Below are 20966 nucleotides of genomic sequence, written 5' to 3'. Positions count from 1 at the left end.
CAATGGCCATGACGGACGGCGGTTCTCGGCCACGGCGAAATACCTAACGAGAGCAAACGAGAGGGAAAACAGGGGAAAGTCAAGAGGAGATCATGGCGGTGTCAATGGCGCCCTAGGGGAAGACATGGGAGCTCGGGGCGGCGCGGATCGAACGGCAATGTCGCGGTGGCCCAAGGTTGAGGAAGACGGCAGCGACCTCGATGCGGGGGTGCTGGACTTGATCTCGTTGGCGCAGACGAAGTAGCGAAGGCATTCGGAGCTCCTTGACAAGCTCCTAGCCCGCAGGGAGGGCAGTGGCCGTGTGGACGGGGTCGGTCATGGTGGCCGTGGCGTCTGACTTCGTCCAGATCGACGGGATCGAGCGAGCGAGGAGGAGAAGTGGATTTGGGAGGGGGCGTCGAGGAGGAGTGAGGCCATGGGGGCAGGGAAGGCAGGGCGTCACCCTTATCCATTCCCCTTCGATGCCAGCGAGGTGGTCGGGCGGGAGCCCGGCTCTGTAGCGACGCGGCTTGGGGAATAGGAGAAGACGGCCGCACGGGGACTGGACCGCTGAGCCGGTTCGGTGGCAAGGCCCGGGGGGCAGGGCGAATCCCCTTTTACATCGTCCTTTTGGTTTTTCAATGTATTCTAATATGTTTCTCCTTTTTAACACTGTTATTTATTTATTTTTATCAACTAAATGATCTCTACTCCTAATGTCTCAGTTGGTAGTCTCCGTTCCGGGTTTATTTTCGTCCCACCTCCCGAGTGAGGGAGAGGGGGAGAGAGAGTGAGCAAGAGGGAGGGAGAGGGTGTGTGTGTGTGTGAGAATTTGATGGTAAAAAAGGTCATCAATGTCACTTAATATGTATGAGAATATTAAATGTAATATTAACATAATTGATATTGAACTTTTAAAGTTAATGTGGCCCCGTTGCAACGCACGGGCGTTCTTCTAGTCTCTACTCCTAATGTCCGAGTTGGTTGAATAGTACGGTTTATTTTGGTCCCATCCCTTTCAACCATTTTTTTCGCTGGTTTTTTTCGTCTACCCTCCCACCACCACTCTCCACGTTGGTTTATTTTTCTCTTCATTTTTTTAGCAAAGCAACACTTTCCTAACGTACAAAAAATCACGGACTAAACTTTCCTAATTTATCCAAATCAATCGATCTTTCTTATTAATGCAATTTATTTTAGGAAACAAATAACAGATTTTCTGAAAACAAATAAACCTTATCATCAAAGCATTTATGTACCTATTTAATTTGTTATCTGTTTCGTGATTTTTTGTCGTTTTTTTTCGTCACACCAACACCCTCATCCACGGGTTGTTTCATCTTGTTTGGCAAGCGAACGGTTCCGCTCAGAGGCAGCCCACTCGGAAGCTAGGTTTGTGCGCCGCCGCTGTCTTCCTGGTCGACACCGACCTCCCGCAGGGCGCCGTCTTCCTGGAAGATGACGACCTACCGCGACTTCGTTGGCCGCACCCATCCCCGCCTCCCAATCTCTACTCCTAAAGAGGAGTCTACGGTGGTGATGGTAGGTCATGGTACGTCATTCGTTTCGATCGTTTCGCCTCCAATCGTACATCAGATCTCTTTCCTTCGCCCAGGTCTCTCCTGATGGAATAATCGGCATATTATCTCCCCGTTTTCTGGTAATAATGCAATCTCTTTGCATAATAATCCACGATGGTGTGGAAGAAAAAAGGAGCGTCGCCTTCTCTCCCCCCCGCCACGCCGCCTCCACGTCAGTGATGCCGATGCCCCCACTAGATGGACCACCACCCCATCGGCGACCCCGGCGGCCTAACACATGACGGCCATTAAACCTAAGCACGCCCACCTGCCGCGATGCCCTAGCTGTCACATGTCCCTCCACCGGTAGCCTCACGGCAACCGGGGAACGAGAGGTGATGGAGAGAGGCTTGGAACGACATCCAGATATCCAGTAGTGGCCTCTCATCCGCCCAGGTCAGATGGCTGTTTCCTATCTGCTGATGCACCTTGTAACAAGGCGAAGCTAGGTTGGGTCAGGCTTGGGCAGGCGTAGCTCGAACAGATGGAGCGAAGCGGAAGGTACATCAGGTATGCAACTGCGTCGGGCGAGATGGCTGTAAAAGAAGTGGACGAGTTCTCGAAGATTCTTTGGCTTGCCGTGTTCGTTGGGCTCTCTTACTAATTTCTTATTGAGCATGCCAACTTACTGATTTGATAAGTTGGCTTCGGGAATGGCGGTTGGGATTGAATGAAGTTGTTAATACAAATTCTTTTGGTGCGTGCTAATGACATATCCCTAAACCTGCATCTCTATTGTTTGTGTGTCAGGGCTATATTGTGGTGGATAAGGCTGATGGGCATTGATGAATTTCATATGGAGCTTATAGCACGGCGAGGGAGAACCTTGATTTCTGTCTCGTGTTACATCTTGTACTGGTAATGTTTCGTGCTAATGACATATCCCTAAACCTGCATCTTGATTTCTGTTTCATGCTGTGTCGAACAGATGGACCAACACAGCATGAAACATTACCAGTACAAGATGCAACACTGACAGAAATCAAGGTTCTCCCTCGCCGTGCTATAAGATCCATATGAAATTCATCAATGTCCATCAGCCTTATCCACCACAATATAGCCCTGACACACAAACAATAGAGATGCAGGTTTAGGGATATGTCATTAGCACGCACCAAAAGAATTTGTATTAACAACTCCATTCAATCCCAACCGCCAATTCCCGAAGCCAACTTATCAAATCAAATCAGTGAGTTGGCATGCTCAATAACAAATTAGTAAGAGATCCTGACGAACACGACAAGCCAAAGAATCTTCGAGAACTCGTCCACTTCTTTTACAGCCATCTCACCCGACGCAGCTGCATACCTGATGTACCTTCCGCTTCACTCCATCTGTTCGAGCTACGCCTGCCCAAGCCTGACCCAACCTAGCTTCGCCTTGTTACAAGGTGCATTAGCGGATAGGAAACAGCCACCTGACCTGGGCGGATGATAGGCCACTACTGGATATCTTGATGTCGTTCCAAGCCTCTCTCCATCACCTCTCGTTGTTCCAAGACGCCACTGGATCCCGTTCCCCGATTGTTGTGAGGCTGCCGGTGGAGGGACATGCGACGGCTAGGGCATCGCGGCAGGGGGCATGCTTAGGTTTAATGGCCGTCATGTGTTAGGCCGTAGTGGTTGCCGATGGGGTGGTGGTCCATCTGGTGGGGGCGTCGGCATCACTGACGCGGAGGCGGCGTGGCGGGGTGGGAGAAGGCGACGCTCCTTTTTTCTTCCACTCCATCGTGGATTATTATGCAAAGAGATTGCATTATTACCATAAAACGGGGAGATAATATGCCGATTATTCCATCAGGAGAGACCTGGGCGAAGGAAAGAGATCTGATGTACGATTGGAAGCGAAACGATCGAAACGAACGACGTACCATGACCTACCATCACGACCGCAGACTCCTCATTAGGAATAGAGATCGGGAGTGATAACCCACAAGTATAGGGGATCAATTGTCGCCTCTTTCAATAAGTAAGAGTGTCGAACCCAATGAGGAGCTGAAGGTAGAACAAATATTCCCTCAAGTTCTATCGACCACCGATACAACTCTACGCACGCTTAACGTTCGCTTTACCTAGAACAAGTATGAAACTAGAAGTACTTTGTAGGTGTTTTTGGATAGGTTTGCAAGAATATAAAGAGCACGTAAATAAAAGCTAGGGGCTGTTTAGGTAAAGAAGCAATAAAGTTAGTATAGCGAGTGTGGAAAAGTGGTGGTAGGAGTTGCAAAATTGTCCCTTAAGCAATTGACTACTTTACTAGACCGATAGCAAGTTTTATGTGGGAGAGGCCACTGCTAGCATGTCATCCCTTACTTGGAATTCTATGCACTTATGATTGGAACTATTAGCAAGCGTCCGCAACTACTAACGTTCATTAAGGTAAAACACAACCATAGCATTAAGATATATTGGTCCCCCTTCAATCCCGTATGCATCAATTTCTATGCTAGGTTGAAGCTTCTGTCACTCTTGCCCTCCAATACATAGCCCTATCAACATACAGTAACCCTATGGTGTGATCCATGCGCGCGCCCATATGATGGGCACCAAAGGACAACAACATAACCACAAGCAAATTAAATCAATCATAAAAATTCATCAACCACCGATAGGACAACGAAAATCTACTCAGACATCATAGGATGGCAACACATCATTGGATAATAATATGAAGCATAAAGCACCATGTTCAAGTAGAGGGTACAACGGGTTGCGGGAGAGTGGACCGCTGTAGATAGAGGGGGGAAGATGATGGAGATGTTGGTGAAGATGGCGGAGGTGTTGGTGAAGATCGCGTTGATGATGATGGTGGCCACGACAGCGTTCCGGCGCCACCGGAAGAGAGGGGGAGAGGGGCCCCCTTCTTCTTCTTCTTCTTCCTCGACCTCCTCCCTAGATGGAAGAAGGGTTTCCCCTCTGGTCCATGGCCTCCATGGCATGGGAGGGGCGAGAGCACCTCCGAGTTTGGATCTGTCTCTCTGTCTCTCTCTGTTTCTGCGTTCTGGTATTCTGCCCTTTCACTGTTTCGTATATATATGGAAATCCGTAACTCCGATTGGATTGAAACCTTCGCCTAGATTTTTCTCTGAAAATTAGCTTTCTTGCGGCCGAAGAAGAGCAGCAACTGCCTTACGGGTGGCCCACGAGGGTCAGGGGCGCGCCCAGGGGGGCAGGCGCACCCCCCTGCCTCGTGGCCACCTCGGGCACCGTTTCGCGTTGATTCTTCCTCCCATATTCTCCAAATATTCCAAAAATATTCTCTGTCCTTTTTTATCTTGCTTGGATTCCGTTTGATATGGGGTTTCTGCGAAACATAAAACATGCAACAAACAGGAACTGGCACTGGGCACTGGATCAATATGTTAGTCCAAAAAATAGTATAAAAAGTTACCAAAAGTATATGAAAGTTGTATAATATTGGCATGGAACAATAAAAAATTATAGATATGACGGAGACGTATCAGCATCCCCAAGCTTAATTCATGTTCGTCCTCGAGTAGGTAAATGATAAAAAAGATAATTTTTGATGTGGAATGCTACCTAGCATAATCTTGATCATGTATCTAATCATGGCATGAATATTAAGACACGAGTGATTCAAAGCAATAGTCTATCTTTTGACATAAAAACAATAATACTTCAAGCATACCAACCAAGAAATTATGTCTTATCGAAATAACATAGCCAAAGAAAGCTCATCCCTACAAAATCATATAGTCTGGCTATGCTCCATCTTCACCACACAAAGCATTCAAATCATGCACAACCCCGATGACAAGCCGAGCAATTGGTTCATACTTTTTAATGCGCTTCAGCCTTTTCAACCCTCACGCAATACATGAGCGCAAGCCACGGACATAGCACTATGGGTGGAATAGCATATGATGATGGAGGTTGTGTGAGAAGACAAAAAAGGAGAAAGTCTCACATCGACGCGGCTAATCAACGGGCTATGGAGATGCCCATCAATTGATGTCAATGTGAGGAGTAGGGATTGCCATGCAACGGATGCACTAAGAGCTATAAGTGTATGAAAGCTCAAACTGGAAACTAAGTGGGTGTGCATCCAACTTGCTTGCTCATGAAGACCTCAGGCATTTGAGGAAGCCCATCATTGGAATATACAAGCCAAGTTCTATAATGAAAATTCCCACTAGTGTATGAAAGTGATAACTCAAGAGACTCTCTATATGAAGAACATGGTGCTACTCTGAAGCACAAGTGTGGTAAAAGGATAGTAACATTGCCCCTTCTCTCTTTTTCTCTCATTTTTTTATTTTCTTTTTTTTCTTTTTTTTTTCTTTTGGTGGGCTTCTTTGGCCTTTTTTTTAATTTGGGCTTCTTTGGTCTCTTTTAGTTTGATAACCTCACATGGTACAATGTTCTAATAATGATGATCATCACACTTTTATTTACTTACAAATCAATATTACAACTTGATGTCTAGAACAAAGTATGACTCTATATGAATGCCTCCGACGGTGTACCGGGATGTGCAATGATCTAGCATAGCAAAGATATCAAAACACGGACAAGCCATGAAAATATCATGATAGCTATCTTACGATCATGCAAATCAATATGACAGTAAATGCTCAAGTCATGTATATGATGATGATGGAAGTTGCATGGCAATATATCTCGAAATGGCTATGGAAATGCCATGATAGGTAGGTATGGTGACTGTTTTGAGGAAGATATAAGGAGGTTTATGTGTGATAGAGCGTATCGTATCACGGGGTTTGGATGCACCGGCGAAGTTTGCACCAACTCTCGAGGTGAGAAAGGGCAATGCACGGTACCGAAGAGGCTAGCAATGATGGAAGGGTGAGAGTGCGTATAATCCATGGACTCATATTAGTCATAATGAACTCATATACTTATTGCAAAAGTTTATTAGCCCTCGAAGCAAAGTACTAGTATGCATGCCCCTAGGGGGATAGATTGGTAGGAAAAGACCATCGCTCGTCCCCGACCGCCACTCATAAGGAAAGCAATGAAAGAACACCTCATGCTCTGACTTCGTTACATAACGGTTCACCATACGTGCATGCTACGGGACATGCAAACCTCAACACAAGTATTCCTCAATTTCACAATTACTCAACTAGCACGACTCTAATATCACCACCTTTATATCGCAAAACTATTGCAAGGAATCAAACATATCATATTCAGTGATCTACAAGTTTCATGTAGGATTTTATGACTAACCATGTGAATGACCAATTCCTGTCATCTCTCTAAATAGATATAAGTGAAGCAAGAGAGTTTAATTCTTTCTGCCCACGCTCTAACAAATATAAGTGAAGCAAAAGAGCATTCTACAAATGGCGGTTTTCTATGTGAAGAGAAACAGACAATCCAAACTTCAAATGATATAAGTGAAGCACATGAAGCATTCTATAAAGCCATACTCAAAGAATATAAGTGAAGTGCAAAGAGCATTCTATAAATCAACCAAGGACTATCTCATACTAGCATGGTGCATAAAAGAAAAATGAAAACTAATTGCAAAAGACGCTCCAAGATTTGCACATATCGCATGAACGAAACGAATCCGAAAACATACCAATACTCGTTGAAGAAAGAGGGGATGCCTTCCGGGGCATCCCCAAGCTTAGATGCTTGAGTCTCCTTGAATATTTACTTGGAGTGCCTCGGGCATCCCCAAGCTTGAGCTCTTGCCTCTCTTCCTTCTTCTCACATCGAGACCCTCTCGATCATCGAACACTTCATCCACACAAAACTTCAACAAAAAACTCGGTAAGATCCGTTAGTATAATAAAGCAAATCACTACTCTAATTACTATTGCAAACCAATTCATATTTTGTTTTTGCATTGTAGCTACTGTAATATAACTTTTCCATGGCTTAATCCACTGATATAAATCGATAGTTTCATCAAAACAAGCAAACTATGCATCAAAAACAGAATCTGTCAAAAACAGAACAGTCTGTAATAATATGAACATTCACCATACCTCTGATACTTGAAAAATTCTGCAAAAATTATAAAAAATAAAAAATTTGTATAGAAAGACAGTGCAAAAAGAATCAGAACCGTTTGAAGTTCCAGTAAAAAATGTAAAATCGCGCACTATAGGCAAAGTTTCTGACCTGCACCGCACAAACCAACAAGCATTGTAAACATCCTAAAGGCAAACCTCGGCACATTATTTTTATAATAAAATGGAATTGTACAAGGGGATAATTATTTTTGTTGAAAAGTTTCTGTAATTAAGATTCACAAAGTTTCCATGGGCATGAACAAAGTTCAAGGACGTCCCCCACTTTCACAATGCCCGTCTATCTCACTTTCACTTTTCTTTTTGAAAAGTTTTGGGTTCCCCTCTTTATTTTTTGTTTTTAAACTATATAAAAGCACACAACAGAAATAAATGAATCTCTAAAAATTCTGGGTTGTCTCCCTGGCAGTGCTTTCTTTAAAGCCATTAAGCTAGGCATATAGTGCTCAAGTAATGAATCCACCCGGATCCCAAGGTATATCAAAGCCAATTTTAATTAGCAATGATTTGGCATTTAGTAGTGAGCACAAAGCAACATATATCAAGCAATGACGAAGTCTAACTCTCTTCCTATGCATTGGCATGTCATAAAAGAACAATTCATGCACACATAGTAAAGGCCAATGCATAGTACAAACAGTTTCTTGCAATTTTATCATGTGGGAAACATAGAGAGGTGGAGATATAGTTCCTCTCTCATAATAATTGCAAGCAGGAGCAGCAAGCACATGCATATTATATCTATCAAAATCATCATGCGTAATAGTAAGAGGCAACCCATCAATATAATCCTTAATAAGAGCAAACTTCTCCGATATAGTGTAGTTTGGAGAATTCAAAAAGATAATAGGACTATCATGCGTGGGTGCAATAACAACAATTTCATCTTTAACATAAGGAACTATAGCAAGTTCATCTCCATAAGCACCATTCATATTGGCATCATGGCCACAAGCATAGCAAGCATCATCAAAAAGGGATATTTCAAAAGAATCAACGGGGTCATAACAATCATCATAGCAATCATCCTTCGGTAAGCATGAAGGGAAATTAAACAATGTATGAGTTGAAGAGTTACTCTCATTAGAAGGTGGGCACGGGTAGCTAATCCGCTCTTCCTCCTTTTGTTGTTCGCTCTCCTCATCATCTTTTTCATCCAATGAGCTCACAGTTTCATCAATTTCTTCTTCCATAGACTCCTGCAAAATATCAATTTCTTCTTGGACAGCGGAGGAGTCCTCAATATATGGTTTAACATAAGCATTAGAAGCATAACTATCATAGCAATATTTAAGTATGGCAAAATTTTCAGATTTGTAAAGAGTAGCATCATACTTTTCAATCAAAGAAGCAATTTCATAAGCACCCTTAAAAGCAACAAATTCTTCAATTTGTTGAACATCATAGTAATTATAAACACCCTTAGCATACAAAGATACGATTCCATTATCACTAAACAAACATTGGTAGGGAAGGTGTTTCTTAGGGTCTTCAGAACAACAAGTAATATCATATATTTCACATAAATTCCAAGCATAGCATTGCAAACGATGAATTTGATCCAGTAACAATTTCCCTTTTTCAGATATGCGGTGCCGCACATAACAAGCATGCTCATCTAAAGATCTGCCCTCAACTAAGCTAGTTGGGGTTTCAACACGAGCACATAGGGATCGATGATGATCCAAGTAAAAAGCTTTAGGAGTGTGATAGATTTTGAGTGGTTCTTCAACCATTGGTTCAGTAGGTACAACTAATTTTTTTGGTATTTTGCGTTTCCTACCCATAACTAAAGATAGAAAACAACTTAGAACAGCAAATAAAAACTACTTAGTGATAAAGCAAACAAGCACACACGAGAATATTCACCCCACGCTATGACTCCCCGGCAACGGCGCCAGAAAAAGGTCTTGATAACCCACAAGTATAGGGGATCAATTGTAGCCTCTTTCGATAAGTAAGAGTGTCGAACCGAACGAGGAGCTAAAGGTAGAACAAACATTCCCTCAAGTTCTATCGACCACCGATACAACTCTACGCACGCTTAACGTTCGCTTTACCTAGAACAAGTATGAAACTAGAAGTACTTTGTAGGTGTTTTTGGATAGATTTGCAAGAATATAAAGAGCACGTAAATAAAAGCTAGGGGCAGTTTAGGTAAAGAAGCAATAAAGTTAGTATAGCGAGTGTGGAAAAGTGGTGGTAGGAGTTGCGAAATTGTCCCTTAAGCAATTGACTACTTTACTAGACCGATAGCAAGTTTTATGTGGGAGAGGCCACTGCTAGCATGTCATCCCTTACTTGGAATTCTATGCACTTATGATTGGAACTATTAGCAAGTGTCCACAACTACTAACGTTCATTAAGGTAAAACCCAACCATAGCATTAAGATATATTGGTCCCCCTTCAATCCCGCATGCATCAATTTCTATACTAGGTTGAAGCTTCTGTCACTCTTGCCCTCCAATACATAGTCCTATCAACATACAACTAACCCTATGGTGTGATCCACGTGCGCGCTCATATGATGGGCACCAAAGGACAACAACATAACCACAAGCAAATTAAATCAATCGTAGCAATTCATCAACCACCGATAGGACAACGAAAATCTACTTAGACATCATAGGATGGCAACACATCATTGGATAATAATATGAAGCATAAAGCACCATGTTCAAGTAGAGGGTACAGCGGGTTACGGGAGAGTGGACCGCTGTAGATAGAGGGGGGGAAGGTGATGGAGATGTTGGTGAAGATGGCGGAGGTGTTGGTGAAGATCGCGGTGATGATGATGGTGGCCACGGCAGCGTTCCAGCGCCACCGGTAGAGAGGGGGAGAGGGGCCCCCTTCTTCTTCTTCTTCCTTGACCTCCTCCCTAGATAGGAGAAGGGTTTGCCCTCTGGTCCTTGGCCTCCATGGCATGGGAGGGGCGAGAGCCCCTCCGAGATTGGATCTGTCTCTCTGTCTCTCTCTGTTTCTGCGTTCTGGTATTCTGCCCTTTCACCGTTTCGTATATATATGGAGATCCCTAACTCCAATTGGATTGAAACCTTCGCCCAGATTTTTCTCCGAAAATTAGCTTTATTGCGGCCAAAGAAGAGCAGCAACCGCTTTACGGGTGGCCCACGAGGGTCAGGGGCGCGTCCAGGGGGGCAGGCGCGCCCCCTGCCTCGTGGCCACCTCGGGCAACATTTCGCGTTGATTCTTCTTCCCATATTCTCCAAATATTCCAAAAATATTCTCCGTCCATTTTTATCCTGTTTGGATTTCGTTTGATATGGGGTTTCTGCGAAACATAAAACATGCAACAAACAGGAACTGGCACTGGACACTGGATCAATATGTTAGTCCCAAAAATAGTATAAAATGTTGCCAAAAGTATATGAAAGTTGTATAATATTGGCATGGAACAATAAAAAATTATAGATATGACGGAGACATATCAGGGAGGCAGGGATGGGTGCGGCCAACGAAGTCGCGGTAGGCCGTCATCTTCCAGGAAGACGGTGCCCCGCGGGAGGCCGGCGTTGATCGCTCTCTGACTATAGCGCCAGAAAAGCTCCTGTCTACTAGGACTACGTCGGTATTTCCCCAAAGAGGAAGGGATGATGCAGCACATCGACTATAGGTATTTCCCTCAGTGAAGAAACCAAGGTTATTGAACCAGTAGGAGAACCAAGCAACACAACGTAAACAACACCTGCACACAAATAACAACACCTCGCAACCCAACGTGTTAAAGGGGTTGTCAATCCCTTTCGGGTAACGATGCCAGAAATTTGTAGTAGATTGAAATAATAGATCGCGAATAAAATAAAGTGCAGCAAAGTATTTTTGTATTTTTGGTTTAATAGATCTGAATAAAAATGCAAAGGAAAAGTAGATCGCAAGCAAATATATGATAAAGAAGACCTGGGGGCCGTAGGTTTCACTAGTGGCTTCTCTCAAGAAAAATAGCAAACTGTGGGTAAACAAATTACTGTTGGGTAATTGATAGAACCTCAAATAATTATGTCGATATCCAGGCAATGATCATTACATAGGCATTGCTACCTCTTGAGCTTATGTTGTTTTTTCCCGTGAAGAGGAAAGGGTGATGCGGCAAAGTAGCGTAAGTATTTCCCTCAATTTTTGAGAACCAAGGTATCAATCCAGTAGGAGACTACACACAAGTCGCCTCGTACCTACACAAACAAATAAGAACCTTGCAACCAACACGATAAAGGGTTGTCAATCCCTTCACGGCCAATTGCAAAAGTGAGATCTGATAGAGATAATAAGATAAATATTTTTGGTATTTTTATGATATAGATTGAAAGTAAAGATTGCAAAGTGAAAATAGATTGGAAACTTATATGATGGAAAATAGACCCGGGGGCCATAGGTTTCACTAGTGGCTTCTCTCAAGATAGCATAAGTATTATGGTGGGTGAACAAATTACTGTCGAGCAACTGAAAGAAAAGTGCATAGTTATGATAATATCTAGGCATGATAATGTATATAGGCATCACGTCTGCGACAAGTAGACCGAAACGATTCTGCATCTACTACTATTACTCCACACATCGACCGCTATCCAGCATGCATCTAGAGTATTAAGTTCATAACAACAGAGTAACGCATTAGGCAAGATGACATGATGTAGAGGGATAAGCTCAAGCAATATGATATAAACCCCATCTTTTTATCCTCGATGGCAACAATACAATGCATGCCTTGCTGCCCCTGCTGTCACTGGGAAAGGACACCACAAGATTGAACCCAAAGCTATGCACTTCTCCCATTGCAAGAAAGATCAATCTAGTAGGCCAAACCAAACTGATAATTCAAAGAGACTTGCAAAGATAAAAAATCATACATAAAACAATTCAGAGAAGATTCAAATATTGTTCATAGATAATCTTGATCATAAACCCACAATTCATCGGATCTCGACAAACACACCTCAAAAATAATTACATCGAATAGATCTCCAAGAAGATCAAGGAGAACTTTGTATTGAGATCCAAAGAGAGAGAAGAAGCCATCTAGCTAATAACTATGCACCCGAAGGTCTGTGGTAAACTACTCACACATCATCGGAGAGGCTATGGTGTTGATGTAGGAGCCCTCCGTGACCGATTTCCCCTCCGGCGGAGTGCTGGAAAAGGCCCCAAGATGGGATATCATAGGTACAGAAGGTTGCGGCGGTGGAAATAGGGTTTCGTGGTGCTCCTGGATGTTTTCGGGGTATATGGGTATATATAGGAGGAAGAAGTAGGTCGGTGGAGCTGCGAGGGGCCCATGAGGGTGGGGGGCGCGCCTCCCTGCCTCGTGGCCTCCTCGCTTCTTTCATGACGTACACTCCAAGTCTCCTGGATCACGTTTGTTCCAAAAATCACTCTCCCGAAGGTTTCATTCCGTTTGGATTCCGTTTGATATTCCTTTTCTGCGAAACGCTGAGATAGGCAAAAAAACAGCGATTTGCACTAGGCCTTCGGTTAATAGGTTAGTCCCAAAAATAATATAAAAGTGTATAATAAAGCCCATTAAACATCCAAAACAGGTAATATAATAGCATGGAACAATAAAAAATTATAGATACGTTGGAGACGTATCAAGCATCCCCAAGCTTAATTCCTGCTCGTCCTCGAGTAGGTAAATGATAAAAATAGAATTTTTGATGTGGAATGCTACCTAACATAATTTTCTAAGTAATTCTCTTTATAGTGGCATGAATGTTCAGATCCGAGAGATTCAAGATAAAAGTTTAATATTGACATAAAAATAATAATACTTCAAGCATACTAACTAAGCAATTATGTCTTCTCAAAATAACATGGCCAAAGAAAGTTCATCCCTACAAAATCATATAGTTTGGTCATGCTCCGTTTTCGTCACACAAGAATGCTCTCATCATGCACAACCCCGATGACAAGCCAAGCAATTGTTTCATACTTTAGTAATCTCAAACTTTTTTCAACTTTCATGCAATACATGAGTGTGAGCCATGGATATAGCACTATAGGTGGAATAGAGTATGATGATGGGGGTTATGTGGAGAAGACAAAAAAAGATAAAGTCTCACATTGACGCGGCTAATCAACGGGCTAGGGAGATGCCCATCAATTGATGTCAATGCAAGGAGTAGGGATTGCCATGCAACGGATGCACTAGAGCTATAAATGTATGAAAGCTCAACAAAAGAAACTAAGTGGGTGTGCATCCAACTTGCTTGCTCATGAAGACCTAGGGCATTTGAGGAAGCCCATTGTTGGAATATACAAGCCAAGTTCTATAATGAAAAATTCCCATTAGTATATGAAAGTGACAAAACAAGAGACTCTCTATCATAAAGATCATGGTGCTACTTTGAAGCAGAAGTGTGAAAAAAAGGATAGTAGCATTGTCCCTTTTTATTTCTTTTTTCCCCTTTTTTGGGCCTTTCTATTTTTTATTTGGCCTTTCTTTTTTTATTTTTTATTTCGGACAATGCTCTATTAATGATGATCATCACACTTCTATTTATTTACAACTCAATGATTACAACTCGATACTAGAACAAAATATGACTCTATCTAAATGCCTCCGGCGGTGTACCGGGATGGCCAATGAATCAAGAGTGACATGTATGATAAATTATGCATGGTGGCTTTGCTACAAATACGGTGTCAACTACATGATCATGCAAGGCAATATGACAATGATGAAGCATGTCATAATAACTGAAACGGTTGAAAGTTTCATGGCAATATATCTCGGAATGGCTATGGAAATGCCATAATAGGTAGGTATGGTGGCTGTTTTGAGGAAGATATAAGGAGGTTTATGTGTGATAGAGCTATCATATCACGAGGTTTGGATGCACCGGCGAAGTTTGCACCAACTCTCAAGGTGAGAAAGGGCAATGCACGATACCGAAGAGGCTAGTAATGATGGAAAGGTGAGAGTGCGTATAATCCATGGACTCAACATTAGTCATAAAGAACTCACATACTTATTGCAAATATACAAGTCATCAAAAACCAAGCATTATGCGCATGCTCCTAGGGGGATAGATTGGTAGGAAAAGACCATCGCTCGTCCCCGACCGCCACTCATAAGGATGACAATCAAAGAACACCTCATGCTTTAGATTTGTTACACAACGTTTACCATATGTGCATGCTACGAGACTTGCAAACTTCAACACAAGTATTTCTCAAATTCACAACTACTCAATTAGCACAACTCTAATATTACCATCTTCATATCTCAAAACAATCATCAAGTATCAAACTTCTCATAGTATCTTTTTATGAATGTTTTTATTATACCCACCTTGGATGCCTATCATATTAGGACTAATTTTACAGCCAAAGTAAATTACCATGCTGTTCTAAAGGACTCTCAAAATGATAAAAGTGAAGCATGAGAGATCAATAATTTCTATAAAATAAAACCACCACCGTGCTCTAAAAGATATAAGTGAAGCACTAGAGCAAAATTATCTAGCTCAAAAGATATAAGTGAAGCACATAGAGTATTCTAATAAATTCCGATTCATGTGTGTCTCTCCCAAAAGGTGTGTACAGCAAGGAAGATTGTGGTAAACTAAAAAGCAAAGACTCAAATCATACAAGATGCTCCAAGCAAAACACATATCATGTGGTGAATAAAAATATAGCCTCAAGTAAAGTTACCGATAGACGAAGACGAAAGAGGGGATGCCTTCTGGGGCATCCCCAAGCTTAGGCTTTTGGTTGTCCTTGAATTTTACCTTGGGGTGCCTTGGGTATCCCCAAGCTTAGGCTCTTGCCACTCCTTATTCCATAATCCATCAAATCTTTACCCAAAACTTGAAAACTTCACAACACAAAACTCAACAGAAAAATCTCATGAGCGCCGTTAGCGAAAGAAAACAAACCACCACTTCAATGTACTATAATTAACTCATTCTTTATTTATATTGGTGTTAAACCTACTGTATTCCAACTTCTCTATGGTTTATACCCTCCGATACTAGCCATAGATTCATCAAAATAAGCAAACAACACACGAAAAACAGAATCTGTCAAAAACAGAACAGTCTGTAGTAATCTGTATCAAACGTATACTTCTGGAACTCCATAAATTCTGAAATAAATTTCTGGACGTCAGGAATTTGTCTATTAATCATCTGTAAAAAGAATCAACCTAAAAGCACTCTTCCGTAAAAAATGCCTGTTAATCTCGTGAGCGCTAAAATTTCTGTTTTTTACATCAAGATGAAAAAGACTTCACCCAAGTCTTCCCAAAGGTTCTACTTGGCAAAAACACGAATTAAAACATGAAAACACAGGCTATATGAATTATTTATTACTAAACAGAACCAAAAAGCAAGAAACAAAAATAAAATTGGGTTGCCTCCCAACAAGCGCTATCGTTTAACGCCCCTAGCTAGGCAAAAAGGCAAGGATAGATCTAGGTATTACCATAATAATGGTAAGGAAAATTGCGAAAAATCATCTCATATTCCCTACGTTCAGCAGAAAGTTTTCTTTGTGGCAAGCAAAAATAATCAAAAGGGCTAAATTTAATGGGACAAAAGTCCCCAAGATCAAGCTCGGGAGGTATGGGTTCCTCCTTTGGCCCCTTATATTGCACAACCAAATCATCATTATAAGCATTCTTTTGGCAAAAAGTCATGAGCCTTTGTTCAAGAGAAAAACCTAACCCATTGTTCTGAATAGCAAAATCATCATTGAGTTCAGAAATTCTATCAACTAGAACATCGGTAGGAACCTTCTTTCTAAGGTTTTCATTGTAAGCAACATGATCTAGAGATCGTAAACCCATTAAGTCTTCTTGATTAAAAAGGATAGCTTCTATGGGAGGACGACCAGCGTCCTCCCTATAATGTGCAAAAATTTCATTGGCCTCTTTCATTATAAATCTGAACTCATGTGCCAAAAAGATAGTAGCTGCTCGCTTAACAGAAGAATGCTCGATATTGGAAAACTCTAGAAAAATCCTTTGTATTCAAGGATGCATATGAATAAATTGTCTTTCAAGTTCAACTACGAGCAAAGATATAGCATCCGCAAGACTACTGGTTCTATGAAGAATAGACCTTCCACCTATAGTGGGCAGGGTACCGGCACAAGTAAAGAAATCTTGAATAACTCCTTTTCCAATAATATTACCGCTACCAATCCGAAACTTTTTAGTGTGTAAAATAGTGGGATCTTCAAGAGGATCATCAAAAGCGTCAAAGTTTTCCATATTATTATCCTTATCAATGATAAACTCCCCAATTTCAGACATGATGGCAGCAGATTGCGCAAAGAACGAGCACACACAGAGCAAGCGAAAAGAGACGAACGGAAAAAGAGGGCGAATAAAACGGCAAGGGTGAAGTGGGGGAGAGGAAAATGAGAGGCAAATGGCAAATAATGTAATGCGAGGGATAAGAGTTGTGATGGGTACTTGGTATGTCTTGACTTGGCTTAGATCTCCCCGGCAATGGCGCCAGAAATCCTTCTTGCTACCTCTTGAGCTTGCGTTGTTTTTTCCCTTGAATAGGAAAGGGTGATTGATACGTCTCCAACATATCTATAATTTTTGATTGCTCCATGCTATTATATATTCTGTTTTGGATGTTTAATGGGCTTATTTATACACTTTTATATTATTTTTGGGACTAACCTATTAACCGGAGGCCCAGCCCAAATTCCTGTTTTTTGCCTATTTCAGTGTTCCGCAGAAAAAGAATATCAAACGGAGTCCAAACGGAATGAAACCTTCGGGAATGCGATTTTCAGAACAAACGTGATCCAGAGGACTTGGAGTCTACGTAAAGCAATCAACGAGGAGAGCATGAGGCAGGGGGCGCGCCTACCCCCCAGGCGCGCCCTCCACCCTCGTGGGGCCCACGTTGCTCCAGCGACGTACTTCTTCCTCCTATATATATCTCCATACCCCCAAACCATCAGAGGCACCCACGAAAACCTAATTCCACCGCCGCAACCTTCTATACCCGTGAGATCCCATCTTGGGGCCTTTTCGGCGTCCTGCCGGAGGGGGCATTGATCACGGAGGGCTTCTACATCAACACCATAGCCTCTCCGATGATGTGTGAGTAGTTTACCTCAGACCTTCGGGTCCATAGTTATTAGCTAGATGACTTCTTCTCTCTCTTTGGATCTCAATACAAAGTTCTCCTCGATTCTCTTGGAGATCTATTCAATGTAATCTTCTTTTGCGGTGTGTTTGTTGAGACCGATGCATTGTGGGTTTATGATCAAGATTATCTATGAACAATATTTAAATTTCTTCTGAAATATTTTATGTATGATTGGTTATCTTTGCAAGTCTCTTCGAATTATCAGTTTGGTTTGGCCTACTAGATTGATCTTTCTTGCAATGGGAGAAGTGCTTAGCTTTGGGTTCAATCTTGCGGTGTCCTTTCCCAGTGACAGCAGGGGCAGCAAGGCACGTATTGTATTGTTGCCATCGAGGATAATAAGATAGGGTTTATATCATATTGCATGAGTTTATCCCTCTACATCATGTCATCTTACTTAAAGCATTACTCTGTTCTTATGAACTTAATACTCTAGATGCATGCTGGATAGCGGTCGATGTGTGGAGTAATAGTAGTAGATGCAGAATCGTTTTGGTCTACTTGTCGCGGACGTGATGCCTATATACATGATCATACCTAGATATTCTCATAACTATGCTCAATTCTATCAATTGCTCGACAGTAATTTGTTCACCCACCGTAATACTTATGCTATCTTGAGAGAAGCCACTAGTGAAACCTATGGCCCCCGGTTCTATTTTTCATCATATTAATCTTCCAACACTTGGCTATTTTTATTGCCTTTTATTTTACTTTGCATCTTTATTATAAAAATATCAAAAATATTATCTTATCATATCTATCAGATCTCACTTTCGTAAGTGATCGTGAAGGGATTGACAACCCCTTTATTGCATTGGTTGCGAGGTTTTTATTTGTTTGTGTAGGTGCGAGGGACTTGAGCGTGGTCTCCTACTGGATTGATACCTTGGTTCTCAAAAATTGAGGGAAATACTTAAGCTACTTTACCGCATCACCCTTTCCTCTTCAAGGGAAGACCAACGCAGTGCTCAAGAGGTAGCAAGAAGGATTTCTGGCTCCGTTGCCGGGGAGATTCGCGCAAAGTCAAGTCAAGATTTGATTTCCCAACAACGAGCCATTTCTGGCGCCGGTGCCGGGGAGTCTACGCAAAAGTCAATGTACCAAGTACCCATCACAAACTCTTATCTCCCGCATTACATTATTTTCCATTTGCCTCTCGTTTTCCTCTCCCCCACTTCACCCTTGCCGTTTTATTCGCCCTTTTTTTTCCTTCGCCTCTTTCTCGCTCGCTTCTTGTTTGCTCGTGTGTTGGATTGCTTGCTTGTCATGATGGCTCAAGATAATACTAAATTGTGTGACTTTTCCAATACCAACAACAATGATTTTCTTAGCACTCCGATTGGTCCTCTTATCGATGCTGAATCTTGTGAAATTAATGCTGCTTTGTTGAATCTTGTCATGAAAGATCAATTCGCCGGTCTTCCAAGTGAAGATGCCGCTACCCATCTAAATAGCTTCGTTGATTTGTGTGATATGCAAAAGAAGAAACATGTGGACAATGATATTGTTAAATTGAAGCTATTTCCTTTTTCTCTTAGAGATCGTGCTAAAGCTTGGTTTTCGTCTTTGCCTAAAAATAGTATTGAGTCTTGGAACAAGTGCAAAGATGCTTTTATCTCTAAGTATTTTCCTCCGGCTAAGATCATCTCTCTTAGAAACGATATCATGAATTTTAAGCAACTTGATCATGAACATGTTGCACAAGCTTGGGAGAGAATGAAATTAATAATACGTAATTGCCCTACACATGGTTTGAATCTTTGGATGATTATACAAATTTTTTATGCCGGATTGAATTTTGCTTCTAGAAATCTTTTAGATTCGGCCGCGGGAGGCACTTTTATGGAAATCACTTTAGGAGAAGCTACTAAACTCCTAGATAATATTATGGTCAATTATTCTCAATGGCACACCGAAAGATCTACTAATAAAAAAGTGCATGCGGTAGAAGAAAATAATGTTTTGAGTGGAAAGATGGATGAACTTATGAAATTATTTGCTAATAAGAGTGTTTCTTCTGATCCTAATGATATGCCTTTGTGTACTTTGATTGAGAATAATAATGAATCTATGGATGTGAATTTTGTTGGTAGGAATAAATTTGGTAACAACGCATATAGAGGAAACTTTAATCCTAGGCCGTATCCTAGTAATTCCTCTAATAATTATGGTAATTCCTACAACAACTCTTATGGAAATTTAAATAAGATGCCCTCTGAATTTGAGACTAGTGTTAAAGAATTTATGAATTCGCAAAAGAATTTCAATGCTTTGCTTGAAGAAAAATTGCTTAAAGTTGACGAATTGGCTAGGAACGCTGATATAATTTCTCTTGATGTTGATTCTTTGAAACTTAGATCTATTCCACCTAAGCATGATATCAATGAGTCTCCCAAAGCCATGAGAATTTCCATTGATGAGTGCAAAGAAAGAACCGCTAGGATGCGTGCTAAGAAAGATTGCTTTGTAAAAGCGTGTTCTTCTAATTTTTATGAGAATAAAGATGAAGATCTAAAAGTTATTGATGTGTCTCCTATTAAATATTTTTTTTGCAATATTAATCTTGATAATGATGGGATTGGAGATGAGTCACCTTTACCTAGAAGGCGTCCCAAAAATTCGGAGTTTTTAGATCTTGATGCAAAAATTGGTAAAAGTGGGATTGAAGAGGTCAAAACTTTAGATATCAATGAACCCACTATTTTGGATTTCAAGGGATTTAATTATGATAATTGCTCTTTTATAGATTGTATTTCCTTGTTGCAATCCGTGTTAAATTCTCCTCATGCTTATAGTCAAAATAAAGCTTTCACTAAACATATCGTTGATGCTTTAATGCAATCTTATGAAGAAAAACTTGAGTTGGAAGTTTCTATCCCTAGAAAACTTTATGATGAGTGGGAACCTACTATTAAAATTAAAATTAAAGATCATGAGTGCTATGCTTTGTGTGATTTGGGTGCTAGTGTTTCCACGATACCAAAAACTTTATGTGACTTGCTAGGATTCCGTGAATTTTATGATTGTTCTTTAAACTTGCACCTTGCGGATTCCACTATTAAGAAACCTATGGGAAGAATTAATGATGTTCTTATTGTTGCAAATAGGAATTATGTGCCCGTAGATTTTATTGTTCTTGATATAGATTGCAATCCTTCATGTCCTATTATTCTTGGTAGACCTTTCCTTAGAACGATTGGTGCAATCATTGATATGAAGGAAGGAAATATTAGATTCCAATTTCCGTT

The sequence above is a fragment of the Aegilops tauschii genome, chromosome 3, assembly GCF_002575655.3.
Source record: "Aegilops tauschii subsp. strangulata cultivar AL8/78 chromosome 3, Aet v6.0, whole genome shotgun sequence".
Lineage (NCBI taxonomy): Eukaryota > Viridiplantae > Streptophyta > Magnoliopsida > Poales > Poaceae > Aegilops > Aegilops tauschii.
The sequence above is the reverse complement of the archived record's forward strand: the minus strand, read 5'-3'. Positions refer to the sequence as shown.